A 16151-nucleotide genomic window follows, 5' to 3' on the forward strand; every position below is an offset into this window, starting at 1 on the left:
CCCCCCCCCCCCCCGGCTGATTCCCTGGGACCCCACATGCCAGCTCCCTGACAACAAGAAGGAGCAGCACTTAAACCGATCCTGCCGTGTAAACCCCATGAAGCTCGCAGCCATGCCACCGAGGAGACCAGCCCCACGATTCGGTGATGCCGACCTAGCCCGATTTTTGGACACGGTTGAGACCAGATGGGATTTCCTATTCCCAGAGGGGCTCGGATGGTCAGCCACAGGGCTGTTGTCCAGAGCCAGTGTCGCCTGGGAGGACGTGGCATCGAACGTCAGCGCGGGAAACGTGGCATAAGAAGCTGAACCGGGCCACACAATGGGTTGGCACCTGCCCCCTCTCACTGCCCATGCCTGCCACCCCCACCACCCCCATACCCTCGATGAGCGTGAGCCTGGCATCGCCTCAGCCACCGGCGGTGCCATATGATTGCCAAATCCACCCATGTCCAGCAGTGCTGCCCATGCCCCCCCCTCCCCCACCAATTCCCCCCCATACTCCCTATCCTCCCATCACTTGATACTCACTACCCCCCCCCCCACACGTTCCCCCCCCCAAACCACCCTCTTCCACCGCGATGAACGAAGCGTGCGGTTCATGATGCCCCCTCTGCGTTTGCGCAGGCAAAGTTGGTCCACAACAGACGGGAGAGGGCCCAAACGGACAGCAGATGCTGGACATCAGAGTCTTCACCCATTACGAGGAATGGGCCCTGGAAGTCGCAGGTGTGGCCGAGGACAGATTGGTCAATGGCGTCGAGGTTACCGCAGAGGTGAGGATCCACCGCTCCCCACACAGATGACCTGTCACACGTGAGTTGTTAATGCCATAGAGACTGACCCATCCCTCCCACTGACCACAGGTCCATTCTCCTGCAGGATTTCCATCCGATGGTGGCAGCCATTCCTGCCTCCCCCTCTCCCCTTGCCTCCCATGAGAACACCTTGGAGTGAAGATCCGAGAAGACCACTGTGTTCGCATCACAGCGGTCATTCCCACCTCCACCAGCGCAGAGACACACACCTGGGTGGACAACAGGCATGGTCAGGCCTCTGGTGCAAAATCTGGTGAGCACACCACAGTTGCTGATGCACATCAGGTTGAGGTAGGAATACTCAAGCGGTTGAGATAGCAGTCGGAGGTCTTCTGGATCCCAGGACCCACCTGGGTCCCAGTCAGATGCTGGGCCTCTGGACCAGGTTTTCCCAGAGCTGATGTAGTCAATAGGGTGTGGCCATGATATTCAGAGGGGGGTGTCAGCGACTCCATAGCCGATTGGAGGAGATCCAGAAGCTATGGGCACTAGATATAGCGCCGGCAATGTGTGGCACCAACGCCAATACTGTTAGGGTGGCAACTGTAGTGGAGAGCCTGGTGCTCGATGTCAGCAGCATGAGTGGATGTGTCCAAGGCAATGATGGCCATGGCTGAGCGCCTCGATGCATTCCCAGTCACAGGAGGACGTGTCCAAGTAGCAGGTGGGCATCTAGAGCATGTGCCAATCACTGAGGAGCATCCCCGATGGAATCAGTACCAGGCTGCAGACATTGGTGAGCTGCCAGGACTGGCAGAGCCAAATGATGCTGGGGCAGCCGGGGCTCAATCCAACTGCCCTCCGTACCAAGGTGACCCCCAGGGCTCTATGGACACTGACCAGGAGGAGGGTTGCTGGGTGCCAACCCGGGGTAACCCTACAGAGTAGCAACGGCGGCCACCAGCTCCCCGGAGTTTCATGCCTCTGACAACGGTGCATCTCAGACTCAGCACCTGGAATAGGGTGGCACAGCGGGGCCCTCCGGCCCCAGGGCCCCCTTGGATGCCCGCCTGGGGCATCGAAGGCCACGGGACGTGGTAGGCAGCAGGGGGTCAGCTGCTGAAGAGCTGTCCCAGGTTGCCGTCGACCCGTGAAAAAAGAATCAGGCTGGATTTTTCGGACGGACCTGAAGGATCACCATGAATGGGACTGGGATCATGTAAAGGTCCGTGGCACTCGGGCGGGAATTTCCAGTCGCTGGGCGGACACGGTGGAAAAATCCCACACATCATGTTAAAACTATGCCACGCGTGTCTGGGCAGCACAACCATACACAGATCTCAGTCCCCAAAGTCATTTGTTAATTCTATTTGAACCTTGTTATTTTTCAACCATTAGCTGCAAACACGGACTTGAACTTCGATGGACAGACTTTTTAGAAACAATATGCTCGTGAGGATGACTGGAAGTCACAAAAAATGCCCACCCCAAGAAATGACATGCATTACTGTGCAGTCTACATTCCACATCATTGGGATGGCGATGCCGAGTCTGAAGACCCCACTGGAGACAGCAAACACTGGAGGAATGTGAAAGACCGTCGAGCTCTTGTGCCATGATCCAGGTAGCTGAGAATCAGATGGGTCATTAAATCTAATTACCTGGGCTATGAGCCAGTGGCTAAACCAGCTTTTCTTACATGAGCTAATAAAGGTATCTTTTGGAATACACGAAGAACAGCTTTGTTTGGATGCCCCCTCCCACCCTCACACGATGGAGGAGGGAGCAAGTCACATCATCAGCAAACCCCTTTTGTGTGTTGAGGAAGACACATTTTTTCATAGAATCATAGAATTTGCAGTGCAGAAGCAGACCATTCGGCTCATCGAGTCTACACCGGCCCTTGGAAAGAGCACCCCACTGAAGCCCAGGTCTCCACCCTATCCCCGTAACCCAGTAACCCCACCCAACCTTTTTGGACACTAAGGGCAATTTATCATGGCCAATCCACCTAACCTGCACATCTTTGGACTGTGGGAGGAAACCCATGCAGACACGGGGCGAATGTGCAGTCTCCACACAGACAGTGACCCAAGCCAAGAATCGAAGCTGGGACCCTGGAGCTGTGAAGCAACTGTGCTAACCACTGTGCTACCTTGCTGCCCTCGAGTTGATGTACTGGGGACAGGTTGTTGAGGCTGCCAAGCCTTCCTCTCCACCCTGTCTAACATGCTTCGAGCCCTGTTCAGTGATCAAGACCAACTAGCGGCTGCGACCAGAGAATGCAAAAAAAAATTCTTCCCAACACCACTGTCTCCAGAGGAAGAAACGCATGAACCAGCCGTAACTTTGAATTGAAACAGCAGGACCACTGAAAGAGCATCTGACCAGCGGAATCACCAAGCCAGTGACCAATTATGGACTTTAGTTTGATCAACCTATCCTTCCTCACTCTGTAATCAGTATTTGTGTGTGTGCGTGGGCTCTCCAAGTGCTATGTGTTTTATTATTTTCCCCAGATCGGCGTCAGTACAATAAAATTAACTTTTTCTTTGTAAAACATATGAAATCCAGTCTGATCGGATCTTTCATGACAACAGCGCGTAAACAGTTAAACACTCAGAGCATTGACAAGCACAACTTTTAAATTAAAAACACGGTAAAGGCCAAATGAGGGGTGAGCAATGAGGGGACCATTTGATTCTTCCTCCCTGGGTATAACAACGTGAACTGGGTTCTGACTGTAATCACATTCGAAGTCAAGTTACAGACAACAGCAGTTTGATGAGTGAAGCACAGCTGGTGGATGACTGTGAGTTTGGAGCGATAGGGTGTGTGGGTGGAGGCTGCAAGTAACGGGGTAACAAATAGAAGATATGGGGCTATGAGAACAAATGGCCTTGTTGCAACCGACCCGGTGATGTGACAAGGCCGTCAAATCTCGCGAGATCTAAGGAGATCTTGTAAGATCACAATCTGGATCTCGCCTTCACTGGGTGTGATCCTGATTTACATATTTAAGTGATCAGTTAAGCTCACTCAGATATGTCGGCACTTGATTCTCCCAAAGCTCGGGAACTAACGCCCATGCCTGAGAGACCGCGACATGACGCCATTTAGCACTGGCCCACACAAACATTGTGACCAGGCATAACGACTCTTGGGGGATCTCCCAGGCTATTGGAGTCCCCTGGGTGGTTATGCAATGGGCCTGGTGGTCCCTGGCACTCCCACTGCCCCCCGAGCATCTGGGCACTGCCAGTCTGTAACCTGAGCTGGTCAGTGCAGGAAATAAGGGTAAGTGTGGCCTTGGCGGAGTGCTCGTCACCGAGGCCAGAAAAAAAGAGAGTCCAATTTGATAACAAAATCGTTCTTGGCGCTGCCGGTGCCCATAAACACACCCAAAATTGGTATCTGATTTTTTTTTCCCATGCAGTCGCACTCATGAGGCTGGATTCTCCGTCGGCGGGATCCTCCCCTTCGCCTGCAGCGCACTCACACCCACGGATTTCCCAACAGCATGGGGGTGCCCACAATGGGAAAGCCCAGAAAATTGGTGCAGCCAGACGGAGAATCCCACCCATGTTGTCAAAAGTGGGAGTTACCTTAGAATGATTGATTACATTTAAACAGAGCTGGATTCAGATATAAATTTAAGGCGGCAAAGTATAAGTATATGAGGGAACAGTTGGAATAACTTGATTAAAAGAGATGTTACATCATGCCTTCAGTAGAAATATCATCACACCTTAAAAGTACTCTTTTTCACCCCTTGCTATTGTAACTTGTGATTGGTTTCCAGTCACCACACCAGCCCCCACCTCCCTCCCTCCGCACCCCCACACTCCCACACCACCTCAACTCTTGTGAAGCTACATTTAAAGGTGCTACACATATGCCACTTGCTGTAGTTTAGAGGCATAACCAGTAACACAATATTCACATATGTGCAGCTGAAATGCCAACATATTAAAGAACATAACGATGTGCCAAAACATTTATTTTATACTGTCTACAACTTACATTTTTATAGTAACTTTAATGAAAAATGCCCCAAACTGTTTCACAGAAGAGTGACAAGAAACAGACACTGAGTCAAAGAAGGATGACCAAAAGCTTCAGTGAAGTGGTTGGTTTTGAGCACAGGAGGGAAGGAGGGAAGATGGAGGAGTTTGAAGAGGGAATTTCAGAGTGTTGTACCCAAGCAGAATCTGCCTCGGCAGGATTCTCATAAGTGCACAGGACAGGTACTTGTGAAGTTGCGAAAACTCCGTGGCCCTTTGGGATGGCCGGTAGGACACGAATGTGGAATTTCTGATCCCATTTCTGACAACAAAAGGGGGTGGAATGTGATTCACAGAGGAGAGAACTCCAAACTCAGCAGGGCCGCTAACCACTTTTGGCTGTGGTGAGGACCGAAACCAGCAGTTTGGTATCAGAAATTGATGGTCTAAATGTAAATGCTCCAGAAGAGCAAAGGTCTGTACAACTGTCCTGATGATCTGAAGCTTTTTTAAATAACTCACTCTTTAAAGCAGAAACAAAACGGGTTGCAGCTGTCAGTGAGAGTTTAAAGGAATATACACCCTTCTAACCTTTGACAGGTACAGATTAAAAAAGTAGCATCTGAACACAGTTTGAACTTAATTCTTTTTAGCCCAAAGGACTATCATTATGTCATTATGAATACTTGGCTGAGTTTCAAAAACTATGATTTTCTTAACAGCATGTTATGAGTTCACAGCTTGCTTGACAGCTTAAAGGCTGTTAAAGGATGAGTTGTGTTTGATGTGATGTCCGAATGGAAGTATATTTGTTTTTATAAAATATTAACCACAAGATTTAAAAGTGTTGAATGGATTTTTTCACTATCAAGTGTGTATGAGTGAGTACTATATTATATTAGTCGGAGGTTGATATTTTTTCATGGGCCCTGAGGTCTGCCCGTGCTGAGTGGCTCTGGAAGTGGTATTGAGGATATCAGAGGCTATGAGGGGAGTGGGTGGGATTATAAGTTGGCATTGAGTTTTCATGGGGAACATGATGGGGCAAGGGGGTTGGATAGGGATATAAGGCATGAGGGCTAGAGGACTTAACAACTTCTAAAACAACTCCCAGAAACCGAGCTGGGTCTTCCATCCAATCAGCCACAGCACTCACCCGCCCCCTTGTCCACCTAGGCGCTACATCCGGAGTGGGTGGTTTGCACTCTATTCTGCACCCATCACTGTTGCGTGAAATCGCATGTTGCAGGCTACTTTTTAACCAAGGCAGGTCCAGTGTGTTAGAACATTTCCCAACTCAAGCTTCCCACCTTGGCAGCCAACATCTGACTCACAACCTCCATTGATGGAGTTGAAGGCATAAGAAGTTGCAATCAGGGGAGTAAGGCTCTGGAAAATATTACTAACGTGGGAGAAGAAAACCAAGGAGGGATTTGAATACAAAGGGTAGAATTCTCCCATGCCCCCGCTAATAGGTTCAATGACGGTGTGTGGGGGGGGGGGGGGGTGGGGGCGGGTTAGAATTTGTCAGGAGATCCAAAAATAATTTTAGCATCAGCTTGCATTTCCCACTGGATCTTCCGCTGATGCCGGGGTGGCACTGATTTTTATCCAGCTAGTGGGATGCAGATGAAGACCCAATCAACATTTTCCCCCCCACATCCGATTCTCCGTGACGCAAGTGGGGAAACACATCGATCCAGAACACGTCTGGAACAATGTGACATGTATAATAACTGAAAATTGCCTGGGACTGCCTCTGAAGTTCAGAACAAAGGCTGTCAACGACCATGTAATCTAAAGCAGCACAGCAGTGGGTGGGGAGAGCATCTCGCAGGTGGATCTTCCATCTTCAGTGTCATCTAGGAGGTCCACTGTTCAGCCTCAGCATGTTCCTGGAGATCCAACTTCCTTCCATTTTCTTTCTACAATGGTGGGTCAGTGATGTTGGCCGCTTTTTAATATAGCACCCAGACATGATGGCAGAACGGGCGCAATCAAGCCCGCCCAGCCAGGGAATATGGCGCTAAACCCCCAGATGCATAATGTGTTTGGGGGCAGACGTTATGCCATTGCTTTACTTCGGCCTCTGCAATGGGGAACACTCCCGGTCCCCATTCCCGCCCCGCCATTGGACTTAGCCCCAGCTGGGAGAATTCCTCCCAATGACACGAATTGGAAGTTCGAAATGCTGTTGAATCAGGAGTCAGTGTAAGTCAGTGAGAAAGGGGAATGGCAGACAAGTGGGCATAGGGAAGAAAGGGTTGTAAGCAGCTCTAGTTTGTAGAGGAAAAAGGCTGGCAGGCCAGCAACGTGACTACTGATAGAAAAGCATAATACGGCAGATGTTGGAAATCTAAAATAAAACGCACAATACTGAAACTGCGAAGCAATGGTGGGGAGAGAGAAACGGGGTCCACATTTCAGGTCAATGATATTTCATCAGAACTGGGAAAAGTTAGAAATATAGCAGAGTTTAAGGAATTGAAAGAGGGAGAGTGGGAAAAGAACAAAAAGATGGAATGCAGGCAAGATTAAATGGCAATCATCCCTGCTGTTCAAATAATTCTCTGAATTCAGTTTCTCGCAGCCTTTTGTTTTGAAAAATTAGTTGTCAGTGATGATTTTCCAGTTTTATGATACCTTTCCATTTCATTTTGCACAGTAGTTTAGTTTGCAGCATTCAGTCTGGTAGAATAAGATGTAGTCAAGTGGTATTCATAATGAGCTGTGCACTCATTTTTTCTGTTATACAAGCATTAATCTCATTTCATGACAACATGGTGCTGTAATGAGCCAGTTCATTTACAGTACCTGGCTTCCATGAGAATGTACCAGACTGTTTCCACCTGGTTTGTTGATTTTGATCTGACTTCATACAGTGCTGCCTACTAAATGATTCATAATACACAGTTGTAGGGTAGCACGGTGGCATAGTGGTTAGCACTGCTGCCTCATGGCGCCGAGGTCCTCGGTTCGATCCCGGCTTTGTCCGTGTGGAGTTTGCACATTCGCCCCGTGTTTGCGTGGGTTTCGCCCCCACAACCCAAAGATGTGCAAGGTAGGTGGATTGGCCACGCTAAATTGCCCCTTAATTAGAAAAAACGAATTGGGTATTCTAAATTTTTTATTTTTTAAAAATACACATTTGTCGAATCTGTCATTGTCCAGCTCTAAACCAAACAGGCTCATGAGGATCCCGTACCACTTGGAATTTTAGTCTCCCGGAGGCGTTTCATTGTTCCAGACTGAACTGAGTTAATGATAAATAGGACGGCATGGGGCATAGTGATTAGCATTGCTGCCCCACAGAATCAGGGACCCGGGTTCAATACTGGCCTTGGGTGACTGTCTCGGTAGAGTTTGCTCATTCTCCCCGTGTTTGCGTGGGTTTCCTCCGGGTGCTCCAGTTTCCTCCCACAGTCCAAAGATGTGCAGGTTAGGTGGTTTGGCCAGGCTAAATTACCCCTTAGAGTCCAAAGTTGTGTAGGTTAGGTAGGGTTATGTGGATAAGGTGGGGGAATGGGCCTAGTTATGGTGTTCTTTCAGAGTTGCTGCAGACTCAATGCGCCAAATGGCCTTCTTCTATGCTGAAGAGATTCTATGATAATAAATGGCATGGAATGGCCGGTAAGATTGATTTAATGAAATAAACCTTTCGCTGATGTTATCAAATGTTATTCACCAGTGTTTGCAATCTTAATGAATTATCGACCTTGCTGATTTTGAACATTTTACTCATTTTATTTTGTCTTCTGTATTCTCTATAAAAAGACCCTTAAAGGCAATAATGTGGCAAAGAGTATAAATGATCGTCAGCAATGTTATCACTTGAATGCTAAATTACCAAATGTACCAATCCCCATTCTCTACTACTTAAACAGAGTAGTTGATCCATTTAATTTAATTCCTACTGTTGTTACATATTTGTGCATAACCCTATTTTTTTAAAGTAACATGAAAACATTTATTTAATCAATGAAAGTATATGTGTGCTCAAAATATGCTGGTGGATATAGTTCACACATTGTGAGCTTTTTACTGCAACAGCAACCATAAGATCTGATTGCAACTGCAACTTCCTTTGTGACTTGTCCTCCCTCTATCAATTTAGGCCTTTCTTACATTTTACAGTGCGGTACCAGTTATTTATTCCCAAACACAATCGTGTACTAATTTGATCAGCCTCTGTGCTTTTAACTGTTTAGAGAACTGCAAAGCAGTGATGGAGCCAATTTTCAACATTGACCTCCTCCAACCTTTCTTGAATTTCCAGTCCCATTCCATCCAGGGGCTTTTCACAGTAACTTCATTGAAGCCTACTTGTGACAATAAGCGATTATTATTATTATTATCATGGTGACTTTGCGATTACTTTAAGAAGACGCAAATTAGAATATGTGCTACGAAGGTGTTATCGTGCGGGGCACAGACGTTGCTGAGTGAGTGCTTGCTGAGAAGGGGAGTGAATACCAGGTAAGCTCTTTCTTTCTTTTTTTTATCTAGAGGGGATGACAGGGAAGGTAGTGCAATGTTCCTCCTGTAGAATGTTTGAGGTGAGGGCCACCGTTAGTGTCCCTGCTGATTTCATCTGTGGGAAGTGCACCCATCTCCAGCTCCTCAGAAATCACGTTAGGGAACTGGAGCTGGAGTTGGATGAACTTCGGATCATTTGGGAGGCAGAGTTGGTCATAGATAGAAGCTTCAGGGATGTAGTTACTCTGTAGAATAAAGATAGATGGGTGACGGTAAGAGGGGCTGGGAGGAAGCAGTCAGTACAGGGATCCCCTGTGGCCGTTCCCCTTAGTAACAAGTATACCGCTTTGGATACTGTTGGGGGGGGGGACTTACCAGGGTTAAGCCATGGGGTACAGGTCTCTGGCACAGAGTCTGTCCCTGTTGCTCAGAAGGGAAGGAGGGAGAGGAGTAGAGCATTAGTCATTGGAGACTCCATAGTTAGGGGGATAGATAGGAGATTCTGTGGGAATGAGAGAGATTCACGGTTGGTGTGTTGTCTCCCAGGTGCCAGGGTGCGTGATGTCTCGGATCGTGTTTTCGGGATCCTTAAGGGGGAGGGGGAGCAGCTCCAAGTCATGGTCCACATAGGTACCAACGACATAGGTAGGAAAAGGGATGGGGATGTAAGGCAGGAATTCAGGGAGCTAGGGTGGAAACTTAGATCTAGGACAAACAGAGTTATTATCTCTGGGTTGTTATCCGATCCACGTGATAGCGAGACGAGGAATAGGGAGAGAGAGGAGTTGAACACATGGCTACAGGGATGGTGCAGGAGGGAGGGTTTCAGATTTCTGGATAATTGGGGCTCATTCTGGGGTCGGTGGGACCTTTACAAACGGGATGGTCTGCACCTGGACCAGAGGGGTACCAATATTCGGGGGGGAAATTTGCAAATGCTCTTCGGGAGGGTTTAAGCTAGTTCAGCAGGGGCTTGGGAACCTGAATTGTAGCTCCAGTATACAGGAGGTTGAGAGTAGTGAGGTCATGAGTAGGGTTTCAAAGTTGCAGGAGTGTACCGGCAGGCAGGAAGGTGGTTTAAAGTATGTCTTCTTCAATGCCAGGAGCATCCGGAATAAGGTGGGTGAACTTGCGGCATGGGTTGGTACCTGGGACTTCGATGTTGTGGCCATTTCGGAGACATGGATAGAGCAGGGACAGGAATAGTTGTTGCAGGTGCCAGGATTTAGATATTTCAGTAAGCTCAGGGGAGGTGGTAAAAGAGGGGGAGGGGTGGCATTGTTAGTCAAAGGCAGTATTACGGTGGCAGAAAGGACGTTTGATGAGGACTCGTCTACTGAGGTAGTATGGGCTGAGGTTAGAAAAAGGAAAGGATACGTCACCCTGTTAAGGGTTTTCTATCGGCCTCCGAAAAGTTCCAGAGATGTAGAGGTGAGGATTGCAAAGATGATTCTGGGTAGGAGCGAAAGCAACAGGGTAGTTGTTATGGGGGATTTTAACTTTCCAAATATTGACTGGAAACGCTATAGTTCGAGTACATTAGATGGGTCTGTTTTTGTCCAATGTGTGCAGGAAGGTTTCCTGACACAGTATGTAGATAGGCCAACGAGAGGCGAGGCCATATTGGATTTGGTACTGGGTAATGAATCAGGACAGGTGTTAGATTTGGAGGTAGGTGAGCACTTTGGTGATAGTGACCACAATTCGATTATGTTTACTTTAGTGATGGAAAGGGATAGGTATATACCGCAGGGCAAGAGTTATATCTGGGGGAAAGGCAATTATGATGCGATGAGGCAAGACGTAGGATACATCGGATGGAGAGGAAAACTGCAGGGGATGGGCACAATGGAAATGTGGAGCTTGTTCAAGGAACAGCTACTGTGTGGCCTTGATAAGTATGTACCTGTCAGGCAGGGAGGAAGTGGTTGAGTGAGGGAACCGTGGTTTACTAAAGCAGTCGAAACACTGGTCAAGAGGAAGAAGGAGATTTATGTAAAGATGAGACATGAAGGTTCAGTTAGGGCGCTCGAGAGTTACAAGTTAGCTAGGAAGGACCTAAAGAGAGAGCTAAGAAGAGCCAGGAGGGGACATGAGAAGTCTTTGGCAGGTGGGATCAAGGATAACCCTAAAATTTTCTATAGATATGTCAGGTAGGATCAAGGATAACCCTAAAATTTTCTATAGATATGTCAGGAATAAAAGAATGACTCGGGTAAGAGTAGGGCCAGTCAAGGACAGTAGTGGGAAGTTGTGCTTGGAGTCCGAGGAGATAGGAGAGGCGCTAAATGAATATTTTTCATCAGTATTCACACAGGAAAAAGACAATGTTGTCGAGGAGAATACTGAGATTCAGGCTACTAGACGAGAAAGGCTTGAGGTTCATAAGGAGGAGGTGTTAGCAATTCTGGAAAGTGTGAAAATAGATAAGTCACCTGGGCCGGATGGGATTTATCCTAAGATTCTCTGGGAAGCTAGGGAGGAGATTGCTGAGCCTTGGGCCTTGATCTTTAAGTAATCTTTGTCTACAGGAATAGTGCCAGATGAGTGGAGGATAGCAAATGTTGGCCCCTTGTTCAAGAAGGGGAGTAGAGATAACCCCGGTAACTATAGACCAGTGAGCCTTACTTCTGTTGTGGGCAAAGTCTTGGAAAGGTTTATAAGAGATAGGATGTATAATCATCTGGAAAGGAATAATTTGATTAGAGATAGTCAACACGGTTTTGTGAAGGGTAGGTCGTGCCTCAAAAACCTTATAGAGTTCTTTGAGAAGGTGACCAAACAGGCGGATGAGGGTAAAGCAGTTGATGTGGTGTGTATGGATTTCAGTAAAGCGTTTGATAAGGTTCCCCATGGTAGGCTACTGCAGAAAATACGGAGGCATGGGATTCAGGGTGATTTAGCAGTTTGGATCAGAAATTGGCTAGCTGGAGGAAGACAAAGGGTGGTGGTTGATGGGAAATGTTCAGACTGGAGTCCAGTTACTAGTGGTGTACCACAAGGATCTGTTTTGGGGCCACTGCTGTTTGTCATTTTTATAAATGACCTAGAGGAGGGCGTAGAAGGATGGGTGAGTAAATTTGCAGATGACACTAAAGTCGGTGGAGTTGTGGACAGTGCGGAAGGATGTTACAAGTTACAGAGGGACATAGATAAGCTGCAGCGCTGGGTTGAGAGGTGGCAAATGGAGTTTAATGCAGAAAAGTCTGAGGTGATTCATTTTGGAAGGAATAACAGGAAGACTGAGTACTGGGCTAATGGTAAGATTCTTGGCAGTGTGGATGAGCAGAGAGATCTCGGTGTCCATGTACATAGATCCCTGAAAGTTGCCACCCAGGTTGAGAGGGTTGTTAAGAAAGCGTACGGTGTGTTAGCTTTTATTGATAGAGGGATTGAGTTTAGGAGCCATGAGGTCATGTTGCAGCTATACAACACTCTGGTGCGGCCGCATTTGGAGTATTCCGTGCAATTCTGGTCGCCGCATTATAGGAAGGATGTGGAAACATTGGAAAGGGTGCTGAGGAGATTTACCAGAATGCTGCCTGGTATGGAGGGAAGATCTTATGAGGAAAGGCTGAGGGACTTGAGGCTGTTTTCGTTAGAGAGAAGACGGTTAAGAGGTGACTTAATTGAGGCATACAAGGTGATCAGAGGATTGGATAGGGTGGACAGTGAGAGCCTTTTTCCTCAGATGGTGATGTCTAGCATGAGGGGACATACCTTTAAATTGAGGGGAGATAGATATAAGACAGATGTCAGAGGTAGGTTCTTTACTCAGAGAGTAGTAAGGGCGTGGAATGCCCTGCCTGCAACAGTAGTGGACTCGCCAACACTAAGGACATTCAAATGGTCATTGGATAGACATATGGACAATAAGAGAATAGTGTAGAAGGGCTTTAGAGTGGTTTCACAGGTCGGCGCAACATCGAGGGCCGAAGGGCCTGTACTGCGCTGTAATGTTCTATGTTCTAAGGTCTGGCATATATTGTGACATTATCATAAATGTAAGAACTGCAAGGGTTAATGAAATGTATAACTCAATCACTAGAGTGAGCTAGTTGTTTAAGTGTTTTAGACATTGATGAGTGAGACTTATGGGTAAGAGGTTGAGGGGAAGGCTAGAGAACAGACTGAAGGAATGATAGTGTGAGTGGGAGCAGATCATAGTTAATGTTATAGTGTAGAGATTAATAGTGGATGCGTGTAGATTATATGTTTATTACCAACTGTATATTATCTAGAAGTAAGTGTTGAATCCAAATTAGTAATGTTAATAAATTTATAGCTTTGTTCAATTTAAAGCTATTTTGTGGTCTTTGTGAACACTATGCCAACCATCCTAAATTCAGCAACGCAAACAGGGTTAACGTGAGACTAAGTAGAGTTCCACCCACACAGTGATGTAGAAAGCAAATGACTCAGATCCAGGGTCAATATGGTGTTGCACAGTAAGAAGTCTTACAACACCAGGTTAAAGTCCAACAGGTTTGTTTCAAATCACCAGCTTTCGGATCCCTGCTCCTTCCTCAGGTGCTCAAAAAGCTTGTGTTTGAAACAAACCTGTTGGACTTTCACCTGGTGTTGTAAGACTTCTTACTGTGCTCACCCCAGTCCAACGCTGGCATCTCCACAATATGGTGTTGAGCAGAGAGGGGTTAAGGCATAGCTATCTGGCAGCCTGCCCCCTTCTCGGATTGTGTTTTCCGGGTCCTTAGGGAGGAGGGGGGGCAGCCCCAAGTCGTGGTCCACATTGGCACTAACGACATAGGTAGGAAAGGGGGCAAGGATGTCAGGCAGGCTCTCAGGGAGCTAGGATGGAAGCTCAGAACTAGAACAAACAGAGTTGTTATCTCTGGGTTGTTGCCCGTGCCACGTGATAGTGAGATGAGGAATAGGGAGAGAGAGCAATTAAACACGTGGCTACAGGGATGGTGCAGGCGGGAGGGATTCCGATTTCTGGATAACTGGGGCTCTTTCTGGAGAAGTTGGGACCTCTACAGACAGGATGGTCTACATCTGAACCTGAGGGGCACAAATATCCTGGGGGGGAGATTTGTTAGTGCTCTTTGGGGGGGGTTAAACGAATTCAGCAGGGGCATGGGAACCTGGATTGTAGTTTTAGGGTAAGGGAGAATGAGAGTATAGAGGTCAGGAGCACAGATTTGACGTTGCAGGAGGGGGCCAGTGTTCAGGTAGGTGGTTTGAAGTGTGTCTACTTCAATGCCAGGAGTATACGAAATAAGGTAGGAGAACTGGCAGCATGGGTTGGTACCTGGGACTTCGATGTTGTGGCCATTTCGGAGACATGGATAGAGCAGGGACAGGAATGGATGTTGCAGGTTCCGGGGTTTAGGTGTTTTAGTAAGCTCAGAGAAGGAGGCAAAAGAGGGGGAGGTGTGGCGCTGCTAGTCAAGAGCAGTATTACGGTGGCGGAGAGGATGCTAGATGGGGACTCATCTTCCGAGGTAGTATGGGCTGAGGTTAGAAACAGGAAAGGAGAGGTCACCCTGTTGGGAGTCTTCTATAGGCCTCCAAATAGTTCTAGGGATGTAGAGGAAAGGATGGCGAGGATGATCCTGGATAAGAGCGAAAGTAACAGGGTAGTTATTATTTATTATCGGAGACTTTAACTTTCCAAATATTGACTGGAAAAGATATAGTTTGAGTACATTAGATGGGTCGTTTTTTGTACAGTGTGTGCAGGAGGGTTTCCTGACACAATATGTTGACGGGCCAACAAGAGGCGAGGCCACGTTGGATTTAGTTTTGGGTAATGAACCAGGCCAGGTGTTGGATTTGGAGGTAGGAGAGCACTTTGGGTATAGTGACCACAATTCGGTGACGTTTACGTTAATGATGGAAAGGGATAAGTATACACCGCAGGGCAAGAGTTATAGCTAGGGGAAGGGCAATTATGATGCCATTAGACGTGACTTGGGGGGGATAAGGTGGAGAAGTAGGCTGCAAGTGTTGGGCACACTGGATAAGTGGAGCTTGTTGAAGGATCAGCTACTGCGTGTTCTTGATAAGTATGTACCGGTCAGGCAGGGAGGAAGGCGTCGAGCGAGGGAACCATGGTTTACCAAAGAAGTGGAATCTCTTGTTAAGAGGAAGAAGGAGGCCTATGTGAAGATGAGGTGTGAAGTTTCAGTTGGGGCGATGGATAGTTACAAGGTAGCGAGGAAGGATCTAAAGAGAGAGCTAAGACGAGCAAGGAGGGGACATGAGAAGTATTTGGCAGGTAGGATCAAGGAAAACCCAAAAGCTTTCTATAGGTATGTCAGGAATAAGCGAATGACTAGGGAAAGAGTAGGACCAGTCAAGGACAGGGATGGGAAGTTGTGTGTGGAGTCTGAAGAGATAGGCGAGATACTAAATGAATATTTTTCATCAGTATTCACTCAGGAAAAAGATAATGTTGTGGAGGAGAATGCTGAGACCCAGGCTAATAGAATAGATGGCATTGAGGTACGTAGGGAAGAGGTGTTGGCAATTCTGGACAGGCTGAAAATAGATAAGTCCCCGGGTCCTGATGGGATTTATCCTAGGATTCTCTGGGAGGCCAGGGAAGAGGTTGCTGGACCTTTGGCTTTGATTTTTATGTCATCATTGGCTACAGGAATAGTGCCAGAGGACTGGAGGATAGCAAATGTGGTCCCTTTGTTCAAAAAGGGGAGCAGAGACAACCCCGGCAACTATAGACCGGTGAGCCTCACGTCTGTAGTGGGTAAAATCTTGGCGGGGATTATAAGAGACAAGATTTATAATCATCTAGATAGGAATAATATGATCAGGAATAGTCAGCATGGCTTTGTGAAGGGTAGGTCATGCCTCACAAACCTTATCGGGTTCTTTGAGAAGGTGACTGAACAGGTAGACGAGGGTAGAGCAGTTTATGTGGTGTATATGGATT

At 47.4% G+C, this 16151-nt stretch overlaps 1 protein-coding gene across 24 annotated transcripts in view; it reads left to right on the forward strand.

Annotated features, from left to right (window-relative positions):
* LOC140429768 (receptor-type tyrosine-protein phosphatase delta-like) overlaps positions 1 to 16151 on the forward strand; it is a 3491723-nt gene that overhangs the window by 1208350 nt on the left and 2267222 nt on the right. The window lies entirely within an intron of this gene.

Source organism: Scyliorhinus torazame, chromosome 9 (assembly GCF_047496885.1).
Source record: "Scyliorhinus torazame isolate Kashiwa2021f chromosome 9, sScyTor2.1, whole genome shotgun sequence".
Taxonomy (NCBI): Eukaryota; Metazoa; Chordata; class Chondrichthyes; order Carcharhiniformes; family Scyliorhinidae; genus Scyliorhinus; species Scyliorhinus torazame.